The sequence below is a fragment of the Astatotilapia calliptera genome, chromosome 4 (assembly GCF_900246225.1).
Source record: "Astatotilapia calliptera chromosome 4, fAstCal1.2, whole genome shotgun sequence".
Classification (NCBI taxonomy): Eukaryota; Metazoa; Chordata; class Actinopteri; order Cichliformes; family Cichlidae; genus Astatotilapia; species Astatotilapia calliptera.
This window is the reverse complement of record NC_039305.1, coordinates 4710552-4726320: the sequence shown is the minus strand read 5'-3', so window position 1 is coordinate 4726320 and position 15769 is coordinate 4710552. Positions and strand designations below refer to the sequence as shown.

General features: G+C 40.5%; 1 pseudogene; it reads right to left on the bottom strand.

Moving 5' to 3' along the window:
- Positions 1-12785: 12785 nt before the first annotated feature.
- On the bottom strand, positions 12786-14917 carry LOC113021518 (voltage-dependent calcium channel gamma-2 subunit pseudogene; annotated as a pseudogene).
- Positions 14918-15769: the final 852 nt, after the last annotated feature.

Sequence of the window (15769 nt, the reverse complement as noted above, 5' to 3'; positions counted from 1 at the left end):
GCAATGTGATTGGTCAATAAAATACATTAATTGCATTAATGAGCAGTTGAACCTAATAAAGTGGCCAGTGAGTGAAGGATTAAAGCAGCCTGACACAGTGATGAACAGGAAAAACAACACAATGCAAGTAGTTGTATTGTGAACCTGGCATCCCCACTAATAATGACGTGTACAAATATTCACCAAACTCAGTAGTTTGGTGGGTACAGAGAGAGTACTGCAAGGCCAACAGAAATTAGCGTAGCCCTGGTTCCATCACTACACAAGCTGGTTGGATTTTTCCACAAGCTGATCACAAAAATAAGCAGTGAGGAAAAAAGATGTTATGATACTTATTTTATTCAACAAGATAATCTGATAATATCGTGATTTTTTTTGACACATAAATGCAATGGCAAGAAGAAAAATTATAAACTACACAATGCTGACTTCAAGGTCACCATCTCCATGGTGTGATGACGCTGAATGTCCCTGAAAACCTTTTTAGTGTCATTATCTTGTTATGAAACTCCTTCTCTGGCACAGCTTTGGAATAGCTTCACAATTCACAGGTGAAGTATTTACTTCCACACCTCATGTTGTAGAACAAAATGTGAACATTTCTAAAGCTTGTGTTAGGAATAGACCTTATTCAAAGCAAAGCAAACAAAAAACCTCTTAACTTCAAGGTGAAGAAGCCTGAAAGTGCAAAAAATCTCATAAAGCAGAATGAAAATGAACAGAGTGTACGTCATTACACTTCAGGGAATGAGTGAATACACATACAGTGAGTTACGTACAGTTTCATGTGCCCACTGAGCTTGTTAAGTGCGTCCCGTCTCTGCAGCTGAAAAGGTCGGCGTCAGCTGTGATGAGAGCAGCCACCTATGCAGAACTGATGGACGGAAAGACAGAGTTTCGCTAACATGGCATGTTTTAACAGGCTATATGTGTCCTTGAGCTGTAATGCTTGCATTCAGCTGACATCAGAACTCGAGCAGTTGCTGTACGGTAATTAAGCCCCAGCATCATCCAGTCCGACTCATCACTGCTAAAAAACTGAAAAAACCTCTTCCGCTGGTAATGAGGAAGACCCTGAGAGGGTTCTACAGGCCATTTAGATGCCCCCAAAACGCCTCTCTGAGACATCCCTGCATAATATTAAGCACTTTTAGCAAAAATGTGGATCTACTGTGAAGACTTTCAAGGTCCCTCCCACGTCCTATTAACCTGAAAGCCCAAAGAGTTGACGTACGATGGTTCTCTGTTCAGCCGCATTTCAAGAATTTGACATTTTCTCTACCAAAGCAGTTCCACATCCTCCAAAGGACACTTGTGGTGAAGTGTTTCTGATGTACATGTAGAAGCAGCAGGAGGAGGAAGCATGCTGAAGCCCCGTGTCACTGTGGCCAGAGGACAGTCATGGAGATGGGCCTGCTCTTACATAATCACCTCCAGGGGCTCTGACCTCTGCCCTGCTGCAGCACAAGCAGCGCTGCAGATCAAAGCAGTGGCAGAGCTCGGCTTTACGTAACCCCACCCCCCCACAGCCTCCCCGCTAAATGTGACGCTGAAAGGGCAAGAATTATAATGCCGTTAATTGCTCCCTGTATCCCATTCAGATGAGTCCAGGTGTCCCAGCAGGCACTAACTTTATGACCCCGTGCATCTGCTCAAACAGCATCTCTGTGCACTTTTCATAAAGCCCTCCCTGCACCATTTCACTCTATTAGTCCAGTCCTACATCATCTCAAATGAGCTCTCTTTAGAGCTGAGGATGAAGAAAGCAGGTAGGAAAGGATTTAAGAAAGCAGACACGGCTGCACTGTGGCATGGAAAAGGCCTCGACCCTCCTACAGACGAGCAACACACCAGACTGAAAGAAATAAACACATATTTGTCGTACTTGCAGTTGTTTGTGGTCAGGTCACATTATGGATGTTGCTTTTGGGCCGTGTTTGTTAGTTTGTGCTTGTTCTTCTTCTCTCTTACTTTATGTCTCAGTCGTCTTGCAAAATTTTATGGTTATGATTAGGTCCTTTGCAAAAAAAGATATATTTTCCTTATAATTTGGGATCAGTTTTTGGTTACTTTGCACCACTTTCTCATTTTGTTTCCACGTTCTATCATATTGTTATTCTGTTTCACTTTTTACTCACTATTGGAATCAGTTGGCCTCTGTTTTGCATCTCTGTGGTGATTTTTGCCTATTTGTTATAACTGTTTGTGTTTTGTGGTAATTTTTGTATCTCTTCTTAGTCATTTTGCATCAAGCTGGGTTTATTTTCTATCTGTGCGGTCTTTGATTGCTTTGCATCCTTTAATGGTAATTATACATCTGTGCCTGTTTGTGTCTCAGTAATTTTATGTTATTTCATTGTCATTTTATTGCCTATGTGGACACTCTGTATCAATGTTTTAGCAATTGTGTGTATTTTGTGTCTTTTACATTAATTCTGCATACATTATTATCATAACAAATCTGGTTATTTTGTATCAATTTCTGTCTCTTTTTCCTCTGTTTGTTGTTTTTGCTTTTTTTTTGTTTGTTGTTGTTGTTGGTTTTTTGTATCTTTATAATCATCTTTTTGTGCTTATGTCTGTTTGTTGTGGCAGTTTTTGTTGATTATCTTCCCATAAAAAGTTATTACCTTCTGGTTTAGTCTTCCATCACCTGAAATGAGCTTGCATCAGAGCTGGGGATGAATGAAGCCAGTACTGTTTGTGGCTCTTTTATGTGATTCTTTGTGTGTATGCATGTGTGTGTGAGCTACCATGCAGTGGAACCTCCAGTCCAGTCTTGTGGTAGCAGCTGTTCTTAGTGGGACAGCAGCCAGGTAACCAGGGTGCATGCTGGGACAGTGGAGAGGAGGGCCAAGCATTTGATTTATGTGAGTGTGTGAGAGTGTGCGCAGTTGCTTGCACATATAAGTAGGTGTGTGCAACTGTGTGTTGGTGTGCCTGCTGGCATCGTCAACGTCCGGCTGGCAGAGAGTCAGAGGCACGCCGTCCTGCAGCGTCGGGGAAGTGGCTGGGTGGCACCGTGGCGTGGCGTCTGACAGGAGGACAGACTGTCGGAGGGGACGACCACACGCTCAGGACCATTATTACACACGGAGGAGGCCACAGGCAACAACTGGTCCAACAGTGACTCTCACACTGCTTTATCCCTCTAAGACCCTTTTTCAACAGATACATGATCAACAGTTTTTTGTATTTATTAATCTCGTGAAAGCCTTTAAAACCTGTTACGTTCGTCCTTTTCTTACTTTCAGCTCCTACACAAATTTTTTTTGCCAACTTTGGAAAATCTTAATCATCTTAATCAGGGCTTTCTGCATTTGTTTTTCTGTATCTGCATACAGATGAAAGGTAGCAGGGCTCTTCAAGGAAAAGGCGATGCGTCTCTCTTCAGTGATCAGGATTTTGTAATGTGTGTAAGCTAACCTGATGGACGCCATGTAGACTGTTTCATCAGTAATGATCAAATCTAAATAAAGCCACGAAGCACTTTTACAAAACAAATTCTCTCTACCAAACTCTACTTCTGACTATTAATTTTTAAACTTCTAAAGAATTATCACCAAAATGACCAAACATTTAAAATTTCCAGTTTTTGCTTTTATACTTTTATGTTTTTTATCTCTCCATTATAAAGTTATGGAGAGCCTTTTCCAATCATTTTTAACCTCCAATCAAAAATACAACACAAATTTAAAAAAAAAGAGTATTTTGTAGCAGCATGTTCCTTGGCTGTGTAGCTTTCACAAGGCCTAAGGATGTGTTTTTGTGGCTCCTCTCCTGGCTAAATTTCCAACATGAAGGTTAGAAAATGTATTTGGCATGTGACAAACAGCAGTAATGTCACAGTGTGTGGAGATAAAGGGTGAGGACCAAGCTGTCGGATGCAGGAGGACATCCTGAACTCCAAAGCCCAGATATACTGTATATTCACTAAGAACCCTAAACCCCAACTCCTAATTATTTCTGACACAGACACAGAATCAGTCAGGACCTCATCTTTTCTATTTCTTGTGTGGTTACATTAAAATGCACATGCATGGATGTAGCACAGTTGTGATAAAGCAGTTATTTCCAATATTATAAGTTCAATTTTGACACAGTATCGATAAATCATTCTGTATTATCGTCAGTATGCGATTATCCTGATACTCTCAAACACATTTTACACTTCATTGTGTTATGAACATCTGAACCATCACACAGCAACAGGCAGGACATGAGTCACACTACAAAATTCATCTGCCATCAGAAACCAAAAAAGAAAAACAGTTAAGAAATGGATCACATCATTATGCAAAAAGGTCCGCAGTTCATTTGTGCTCGTTGTTTAGAGCATAAGAAGGTACTGGTTGACACAACAAACAGGCAAAACTTTCAAATTATTTATTTCACAGTCTGGTAGAATGTCCATTTTTCCCAGTGCGTTCCAAACCTTGCAGTCTCAAGTTTCAGGGAGAAGGTTAGTTGCTCCATTTCACAGATTAACTAGTAATTAACTAGTATTAACTAGAGTGTTTTTATGTATCTGAAGCCTTCTTAGTTGAAGGCTATAAGTGGCTGTCTTGTTTTTTTTGTTTTTTTTAAATTCAGTCAGTTCATGCTCCAAATAAATATGACTAAAATCAAAATAAACCTGTAACTGATTATTGATCATCTTCAGAACCCCATCCAACCAGCTAGAAGAAACCACAGGACAATCCCAATGAAATCAAAGACATCCCCACACATTGTTCATCAGTAACAATGTTCAGTTACTTTATTATTTGAGTTATGAAAAACCTTAAAGTATTTTTTTCAGCATCATTCCCTCCTTCACGTGGCCGAATGTATCTTAGCATCTTTCTCCTACCTTAACATACAATGTTGAGGGACCTCTATTTTGTAAGGTTATAGGATATTAGACAATATGAGGTGATGTCTTTACTTTTCCAGTATTTATTCCTCCAGTCAGTTGAACTGGTATGCAGACGTCAGACAAGTGTGCTGCTACAGTGTTACAGTTTAACTGTGAGCTTCATCACAGCTGTTGGGACTTTTATTTTACTGTTATGAAGTTTATTTTACAGTATTTTTGGGGCGTCCTTCAGCTTAAATTCAAAGTGTGGAAAAAAGGCATAAACAAGCAGAGAGCATTTTCTCTTCTTCCTCCGAGGCATCAAATGATGTAGACATTTTTGGCTTTTTTGAGGCTTAAAACTCTTCAACCATATCGCGTTCAGCATTGATTAGGACTATAAGGCCTCACAGACAAGTCAGTGGTCTTCTTTTGTCTGTGTCTCTGTAGAGGACAATGAATCTGAGTGCTTCTCTGGGGCCTGCCAGACTGCAGCTCCTGCACCCCTGCACTGTGGCATCAGTATTCCAGGCCCGTTCATGGACACGGCGTTCCCTGAGCTGATGGAGCAGGCAGCATCTCTGCACCCTTCTCCCATTGTACCACCAGAGGGCAGAGCACAACACTGCATTTTCTTCACGCGTCCCAGAGCACTTTGTGTGCTGTAGCCTACTTAGGTTCTTCCTCTTTATATCCCCCTCTTTAAAAAAAAAAAAGTCCTCTATTCAGAGTTGGATTTAAAAACATTAGATGGTTGGTGAAACAGCAGTGACACGGCCTAGACTGCTCTTTGGTCCATATGATGAAGCTTCTTGCTGCTTGTACGTATCAGCAGTGGGGGTGATGTGAATGTGTCATTTCAGACTATGTTTGCTCCACTGATTTTTTTTTCTTTTCAGCTGGTTGCTTAAAGCTCTCCATTGCTATTCAACTCTACATGACCCAAAAATAACCCGAGGTAAGCGCTGTCAGCAACTCCTCCATGGTCAGCACAAACAACACACACATGTACCCGCACACATGCTTGCTCATGCAGATCCACTGTTTGCATGAAATGGGGAAAAAATACAAACATTCCCACGCATGGATATCTGCACACACATTTAATTCTCAGAGAGTAAATGTGGGACTTCTACTGTGAGCTTCTCAGCAGTTATAACATTGGTGGCATCTTGGGAGGAACAGCTCCAGTGGGAGCTTGCTCCTCAGTTCCAGAATATTGTCCAGTAAAGTCACACAAAGGTCACCAGTGGGTTTGATGGTTAGGTAACCTTGCAACGTGCCAGAGACATAGAGCCAAGCTCTGGCAAAAAGACAAAACCAGTGTGTTCCATGTTAATATTGCCAACCCAGGCAGGGTGAGGCCTCTTCACCTCCTCCGGAGTCCCTCCCTCCACGTCTTTGATCGTGCAGCTCTGCAGAGACACTTTGATCGCCACAGCAGGAACAAAAGAAAGAGAGGGAGGGGAGAAAAGGAAGCTTAGGGGAAAATGAAGGAGAGCAGGGGGTTAAATGCAGGGGAGCCTGGCGATGTCGACTAATTTGCACTCCCATTTACCTGGATGTCAAATCTGAGGACTTTTCATTGACTTTCAGGATTATTTATTTGCTTTCTTAGACTCAGACTGTACTCTCTGTCTTAATTGTTAAAGCATGGACAAACTTTAGTGATGATTTAGTGCATCTGCAGGGTGAAGCTGTCATTAGTTTTGGTGCAAGAGCGCTCAATACAGGCCCTCTGCACAACTCCTGCTATACAAAGAAAACAAAACTGTGTACTCATCTAGTTACTCTCTGTATGAAACTGAAGAAAAGAGGAGGATGTTTTATGTAAACATTGAAAGTCTTCCCACTTGTTCTACTTTACAGTTGTCATTCAGCAAATGGAAAACTGCTCTTCCTCTAATAGTCAACTGTCTTCCAGGGGCCAGAACAGGCGACACTGAGGGAAATTTAAAACTGCTGGCTAAGGGTAAACATAAATTCCATAAAATTATAATTCACTTTGGCAGTAATGACAGCTGGTTACGTCAATTGGAGGTCACTAAAATTAATACTGAGTCGTTGTGTAACTTTACCAAAACAATGTCAGACTCTTTTCTCTGGTTCCCTCCCCAGTTGTACCAGCAGTGACTTGTTTAGCTTGTTAATCAACTAAAGACCCAGACAGAGTTTTAATTCATTTGAAAGCCCAATGCTTAGCTTTGACCACCCTAGCCAGAAAACTCCCCCCCCCAAAAAAGTTTCATTTGTTGCTGTTCTATTGTCCACCTGGGTCTTACTCAGAGCTTCTGCCTGAATCTCAGGATTGTTTTTTTTTTAATAAAATAATTATTAGACTCAAGTGGCTTCTTTCAAAATGTAAAAGAACCCGCCCACCACTTTAATCACAGTCTACAGCTTGTTCTGACCAATAGCATAGAAACTGAACATTTAACAGTATTTGCTGAAAACCCTCTTTCGTCTGATCATTTCCTAATAAAATTTAAATTTACAATAATGGATTACACAGCATTGAAATGGATTTCATCACAGTAGACGTCTTTCTGAAAGTGATGTAATTAAGTTTAACAATATAATTCACCCGCTGTTATCATCTTCACCTCCAACACAGAGCAGAACTGCTACTCCTGCAGATGTGAATATCTTGTTAAGATCTTTACTTCTTCACTGCGTACAACTTTAGATACTGTAGCATTCGATACTAAAAACACATTTTATTACAGCATTTAGAGTATGCGGTAGGTATTAAAGGTATTGCGCTGCAGTGGTTTGAATCATATCTATGTAACAGACTCCAGTTTGTTCATGTAAATGGAGAGTCCTCTTCAAACACAAAGGTTAATTATGGAGTTCCACAGGGTTCAGTGCTAGGACCAATTCTGTTTACATTATACATGCTTCCCTTAGGCACTATAATTAGAAGGCATAGCTTACATTTCCACTGCTATGCAGATGACACCCAACTCTATCTATCCATGGAGCCAGATAACACACACCAATTAGTTAAACTGCAGGAATGCTTTAAAGACATAAAGACCTGAATGACATCTAATGTTCTGCTTCTAAATTCAGATAAAACTGAGGTTATTGTACTTGGTCCTAAAAATCTTAGAAATGCAGGGTCTAGCCAGATGTTTCCTCTTTACACTGGCCTCTAGTAACACTGTGAGGAATCTTGAAGTCATTTTTGATCAGGATATGTCCTCCAATGCGTATTTATTAAATATATAGAACTACTCAATATGTCCAAAAAAACCTTCAGTTAATCCAAAATGCTGCAGCAAGAGTACTTACAGGGACTAGAAACAGAGAGCAGATTTCTCCTATATTCATTTCTTTTCGTTGGCCCTGTAAAATCCAGAATTGAGCCTGGTTCTACTGGAGGTTTCTTCCTGTTAAAAGTGAGTTTTTCCTTTCCACTGTCACCAAAGCACTTGCACATAAGGAGTCATATGATTGTTGAGATTTTCTTTGTATCATTGTATGGTCTTAACCTTACAATATACAGCGCCTTGAGGCTGGGTTGTTGTTGTTGAGATTTGGCGCTATATGAATAAAATTGCCTCTGTGGGCCCACAGCGTGTAGCTGAACTGTGGAGCTATGTGGATGGGGCAAAGTTATATTTATCCTACATGGACTCTGGGAATTCTTGCTTCTATATGGGTTTTCTATGGGCAAGGGCACTGTTGTCCATGTTGACATGATAGCATCACACAGCTGCTACAGATCTGTGAGCTACAGAGGATGTGAATCTCCTGTTGCACCACATCCTGACGGTGCTCTGTTGGACTGAGATCTGGTGAATGTGGACTTTTCCACTTGGCGTAGTCTTCTGCTGCTTCAAGACCGTTTTATGCATTCAGAAATGCTCTTCTGCATACTTTAGTTGTAACAAGTGGTTATTTGAGTTCCTGTCAGTTTAAAGCAGTCGGACCATTTTTCTCTGACAAAACTCCTCCAGCGTGTCTACTAACCATGCCATGAACATCATCCTGTTATCTTGCTCACTTGTGATTGATTATTATTTGCTTTAACAAGTAGCTGAAGAAGTTTACCTAATAACGTGGCCAATGAGTGTTAACAGTCTTTGGTTTCCAACCACAATTTATGTATTAGAACTAGCAGGCACTGCCAGCATTTGTGTAAAATAAGACTGAAACCAAGAGCGAAGCCTGAGGACACCTTTCCTGAATAACAATGATTTAAAAGGTGACAACTTAAACTCTCTCCAAATTAGAAATAAGGGCTGAACTTGTCCTTGCCCTTCCAATCTGCGATACCACAGTTGATGTATTGTTTCACGGACATTTATGGCCCTGTGTCTGCCTACTGTCTGGCAGGTCCAAATCACTGCATAGCGTGACAAGCCAAGACACTGATTTGGAAAAAGTTATGAGAGAGAAGTCAGAGAAGACAGCATGACAAAATGAAGATGATATACTCGGGCAAAGCTGAGAGGGGAAAGTAAAAAAAAGAAAAAAAACTTATTCATTCCTAAAACATATTAAAAATGTGACATTCAGACAGCTGCACCGAGGCCAGGTGCTGCTTTGTGAGGAAGCTGTACCTCTAAGGCGCCTCCACAGGACGCGCGCGCGTGCGCGCGCGCACACACACACACACACACACACACACACACACACACACACACACACACACACACACACACACACACACACACACACACACACACATACTTTCTCTTTAATGTAATCCAGGCTTGTAAAATGGCTTCTGCTTATGAATTCTGAATAAAGGAAGCTATACATAAAGAAGCCCTATTCATTTGGACTGCTACGTTGACACATTTTCCCCTCAAATTTATGGGGAGCAGCTCGTGTCCATGAACTCAGATAATGGCTTATTAGGATCTCAGCACATTTTTAAAGAGAAACTTTTCTTTGCCCTCTTATTTGATGAATCTGAAAGTGTCCAGAGCTTAGAGGATATCTAAGAGCATAATTTCACAGAGAAGTCTGCAAATCCTTTGATTCATATGTATTTCAGTGGTTTGACTTGTCTCTGCACAAGAAACACATGCTGAAGAACAATCTGCCTTTTGTCTCACAAATAGATTTGCTTTGTACACCTGCTTCAACAGCGTACAGTTAGCACTTCACACGCTTGCAGCAGTGTTTTAGGCTCTGAAAGCAATGCTTTTAGGCTGGTGGTGTAGAAAGGTTTTGGATGTTCTTTTTGCAGGCAAACCTCTGGTAGAACTGTGTTATTGCAAACCCGTGTTTCTTTCTTGGGGATGCCTCGATGCAGAAAGATGCCACTGCTGTTTGCATCGAACATGCAGGCTTCTCTGAGGCTTTTTAGAAAGAAAGGAACAAATGTGCTCACTACTGTGTAAAAGAGCTGTGTTTGTAAAGCACAAGAGATAAAACTCCCAGACAGCCTGTTTTGTAAATTTATGGTTTGAGCTGCTTTTTGTTAAACAGAGATATTGCCATGCTTTAAACGAGGTAAAGTCAGACATTTGATGGGCAATGGTGATATTTTTTGGATTGCAGCTCCCAGTGGTCGATTACAGCGTGTTATCACAATTTTACAACAGCAGGCTGAGGCCCTGATTTTAGCAGAGCACACATGGTTTTATGTCTGACAGCTCAGCTTTTATTTTTATGGGTGTATGAAGGCTGATGCCAATATTTTTTAGAAGGAAGATGCCAAATAGCAAATATTTTGTATAGATATTCAGTGTCTGAAAAATAGCCCTCTATCAAACTCCTGGCATTTCTTTATTCCATATACTATATAAGGTTAACACCAAAATGGTTCTGTAAAGAAAAGATGGAAAAAATGTCTGTATACTGAGTTAAAACATTTATTTCTGTCCAATGTTGCATTATTTATTTATTTATTTATTTACCAAAATCTTGTATTGATGCTAGATTTTCAATATTCTCATTGGACTTAAGGTCTACACTCTGTGGTGGCCGATCCTTGTGTGAAAAATGATGCCCCATGCTCCCTGAACCACACGGTCCCAATTTGAGCCTGATGAATCCTGGCATTGCCATCTTAGAATATGTCTGTGCCATCAGGGAAGAAAACAAATCAATTGATGGAAAAGCCTGGTCATTCAGTATATCTAGGTGGTCAGGTGACCTAATTTTTTCGCCACATAACGTTGCTGAAGACCCGATCAGCTGAAGAAACCTGAGATTAGCGTATGGTAGAAAGGAGTCATGATTGAGAAGTGTTAAATATCCTGTTGCCATCCTAAGCATATTAATCACTCCAGAAATTATCCAGTTACCTATTTAATCCGAGTGACTTTTGTTGTAAGCAGTGTGTGCTTAAAGTGGACTTAATCATTTTTTCTGAATTTCATCATCAGTGTATTTGATGGCTAACAGTAAACAGAAACAGTTTATAGTTTGTTCAGTGTACCTTCCAAAATGCAGAAAAATATAATCTCTCTCTGACAGCTCAAGCTTCAGACCACAAGTTTGACAGGATTTCTGATCCTGGACCTGTTTGTGTCTTTGGCTATAGGCAGATGTGAGATCTTGTAAATGCTGATTGGCATAAAAAACGGATTTCAACCCTTTATTACAAAGGCCTTCCTTTTACAGCCTTGCGTGTTGAAAAGGAGTAGCCTACATTATTCCCCATAATTTCACAATATTTTTCACATTTCACCTAATCTTGTTTTGTAATTATAGCATCTGCATCTATTGTAGTTTTCATCTTTCCTTGTGAAATACTGGATTTGCCAAACTCTTAAATAAGTAAACCTGAAAATAAAAAAAATATGAGACAATAATTATGTGGATGTTACTCACCTCAGCGCTTGTCCTCCCTTATTTGACATTTTACTACAGAGACTTCAGTCCACCACAGTAATAAATAATGTTGGTTTAAATCCTGTTTATCTGATACATTCCAGTTTCTTCCAATAAATCAGGACTCTTCAAAAGTCCTTAAAAGTTAGTCAGAGTCAGAGTTCACCAGGGTTCTGCACAAGGACTGATTCCTCTCTCGTTATATATATTAAAACTTTAGCTGATATTATTGAAAAAACAAACAAACAACAGAAAACAGAAACCACTGCATACATTAAATGTGCACTTGTAGTTCTCTACGAAGCCAGACAACACAAATAAATTAGTTAAACTATTCTAAATACTGAATTATCATATGCTGCCCTAAAAATCTCTGAATCATAACGTCACAGTGAGCAACCACAGAGTGATTATATGTCTCTTTTCTTAAATATTGGCTTCCTGTAAATCCAGGTCCAAGATCTTTCTCCCCAAAAAGACTGCAGACTTGTAGTTCGTAGAGTTTCTAGTGGGAGGCGGGGCCTTTAGTTACCAGGCTCCTGCCATGGTGCACCAGCTAGAACAGTGGTAGGTCATCTACTTTTAAGATTATGCTTAGAACCCTGAATCAGCCTTTAGTTATGCTGCTATAGGCTCGAGCTGCTGAGGAAACTTCGCATGATGCACTTAGCATTTCTTCTCTGCTTCCCTTTTATTCATTATGGGAAGCAGAAGGCATAGCTTACATGCCATTGTTAATCACATGGCATGTCATACATCTCTGCTTCTCCTGCTTCTGCAGGTGGTCGCTTCCTGTTAAAAGTGAGTTCTTACTCCTCACAGTTGCCAAGCTCTGCTTGTTGGGAATTGTTATTGTTTTCTCTGTAATATCATGGGGTCTAGGTCATGTTATCAAGCACTTCGAGACATGTGTTTTCCTGAACTTATCTATTTTAGATAAAAGGCTAAAAAGTCACATTCACAATGAAGTCAAAACATTATAAATGCTAAAAACCACAGCTCTGTTTGACAAATACTTTCCTTTCAAGCCTGATTCTGTTTGTATTTCTTTTCTTCTCTAATAAGGACCAACATTTCAGATATCAAAATGTGACAGACAGACAAGTGCGACAAACAAGAAGGTGTTGTAGAGACACGCAGTGAAACGTGATGATTTGTTCCCCCTAGGGTTCGTATTTTATTCATCAGGACTTGATGCATCCAAGTATAGGATCATTCGGTTTTGGCACCTTCAATTTGAACAACACATTAAAAATCAAACGAAACAAAGAAATGACTAAGGCTGTGTGAGTTTTAAAAATAAAATACATACATACATACATATATTTATATATTTATAAAGAAATCGACCAAACCATTTAAAAAAGCAGTTTTGTTCCATGTAGATTGTTTGGTTCGTCTCACAAAAGCAGTAATGAACTAAATAAATAAATAAATAAGAAACATAAGAAAAATACACATGGAAACATTAATACTTTAGCGCCTTGGCTTTCCCCCCCCCCTTTATAATTATTAACCTTTAAAACTTAAGTTTCTCAAGAGCAGATTTGCTGTAATTTTATAGCATGCATTTAATTTCTGAAATTGTGAGTCACTTAGCTTCTCTTGTACTATTTCATATTTAACTTGTTTTTATTTTTGTGTTTGGCGTCCTCTTCTTTTCCTTGCCCTCTGCTCCTTCCTTTCTTATTTAGCAGAAGTCGTGTTTGGAGTCTTCGCTTTGTGTGACCTTTAACCCCCTTTTGTTGGCTCTTTCTGTTAAGGGGTTTCGACTCTCGCGTTACGACCCCCCCATATAAAAAAAGAAAGTGAACAGGGACCAAGAAAAAGACGAGAAGGTTCTATTAAAAGATATTATTCTACTGTCTGCGTCTGCCTGTGGTGGCTGCTGTACTGCTGCTACCTGAAGGACCATCTCTTGTTCTCGACCTTCGAATGAAAGCATACTAAAAGAGTCTTTTCTCATATTAACAACAGCACTTGGTTTAGTTAACTCGATTTTTTTTGTGTATGTGTGTGTTTTTTTTCTCTTTTTTTGCTTCGGTAAAGTCTGTATCTCTTGATTATTAACGTAATAATTTATTTATAAAAGTAATACATATATATATGTATACATAGTACCTTTGTTAGAGATTACAGATTGGGGTAATTCTTACTGAATCCCAAGCTGTAACAATTCACAGTTTTAATGCAAAAAAAATGAACAAATCAGTCAGTAAATAAAAGAGGTGGCAGGCTGGCTGAGGGGGGAGCTTGACCTGTTGCTCCAACCAAACTTGTGGGGCAATACTGTCAACCATAAGGGCAATGAAATGATGAAACCAATTCTTTGTCTCATAAATGCCCACCCTCCCTGTCAGCGCCCCAAACCTCACAAACAAATCCTGCTCAAAAATACCTGACAGAGCTCACTTCCTTGGGACATCCTGTCCCACTCTCAGTCCTCTGCCATTCAATCCAGGAACACAGCAGACTTGTTGAAACTCTCTCAACAATGGTAATGGAAAAGTCATGCAGCTGAACAAAAAGAACAAATGTCTATAAACATGGAAATCCATCTTCTCCTGGGGCGTTCTCCACCCACAGGGGTTTCCGTGTCTCCTGGTCTCCGCCGTGCTGGCCTGGCCTGTGTCGACTCTCTCATACAGGCGTGGTGCGGCGGTTCGCTGTGTTGGTGTGGCTCGAGTCTTTCAAGTCCTTCTGGATGCAGTTGTGGACTTGCAGGAAGTTGTGGTCCCTCTCAGAGTTGTAGGTGGCGGTTGGTGTGCCGGAGGATTTGAGGGTGTCCCGGGGAAGCGTGTACATGGAGATCTCCGTGGATGGCAGCGCGCTGAAGCCCTTGAGGCCCATCGGCGAGGTGTCGCGAGAATGTGACGGGTCTGTGGAGCGGGAGGAGGAGCGCGAGCGGCGTCTGTAGCGGTAGCGGTAGCTGGGGATCCGTGTTATGGCCGAGCCTTGGAGGTAGTCGGCCGCGCGCGCCCCTATTCGCAGCTGTCGATGGCGGTCGATGAACATGTGCACGGCCAAGACGCCCACCATCTCAGCCATGATGAAGGAGAGGGCACCGAAGTAGAAAGACCAGCCGTAAGAGTAGCTGTTCTTCTTCGAGTCACTTTTTGAAGGGTCTCCTGCGTTGGCTGATATGTACACAATGATCCCGATGATGTTGCTCAGGCCTGACGTGTTGGGAGATGTAAGATGGGCACAAAATAAGGGAAGAATTGTCGATTTATTGGGAAAAAAAGATAGAGGAAAAAAGACAAAGAGAAAACAAGACACAAAGTATCAGTCAAGATGAACTCAAGCCTTTAATCCTGGTAACTTACCATTCACGCTCACACCAAATATGTTTAGAGTGCTGATTCAGGCACTGTACACAGTCTGCTAATCCTGTCCAACTCCTCATCCAACACGGCTGATGTTACAGTCTTAATCTTTGCCCTTTCTGTGGCAAAAAAGGACATTTATGTCTTGTCTAGATTGAAATAAAGCATATATTCTGTGTCTGAACATATATCCAAATATATGATCTCTTTATATATATTTACGTCTCCATCTATATATCTTACTTTGCCTTTTTAGTTTAGTCACACACACAGAAATGTTTGACATGGTATTTCTGGGAAGATGGATTGTAGGGAAAGTGTGTCAGGGACACCATATTTTTAGAGATGAGTCCCAACGGGTGGTTTTTAGCCTAGCAACAGGACCAAGAGAAATGAAAGGAAGGGAAGAGAAGAAGTGACTTGTAGCTGCAGTGACAGACGTGACCAGCAGCCCGAGAGTTTTCAGCATGGCCTTTTGAATTCATGGTGTAGAACATTAAGTTTTAAAAAAGTACTTTATAGCAAATACTGAGAGGAAAAACACCAACATCGTGTCTGTGCAGTAAAAATTAGGGTGCATCTGAGATTTTGTTACCTTTACACAGAGCCAAGCAAGCAGCTTCCCTCATTTACACTCTATGGGAACATATTCACTTGATCTCATTTTGAAGTACACTGTAAACCCAAAGAATTTAGCAGAACTTGTTGATGAACTTAAATGTTTCAGTTTATCAGAACTCTACTATATTGTGTACATTTCACATTTACCCTTTTCACTAAAATAAAAGTAAAATGTTTAATAATTACA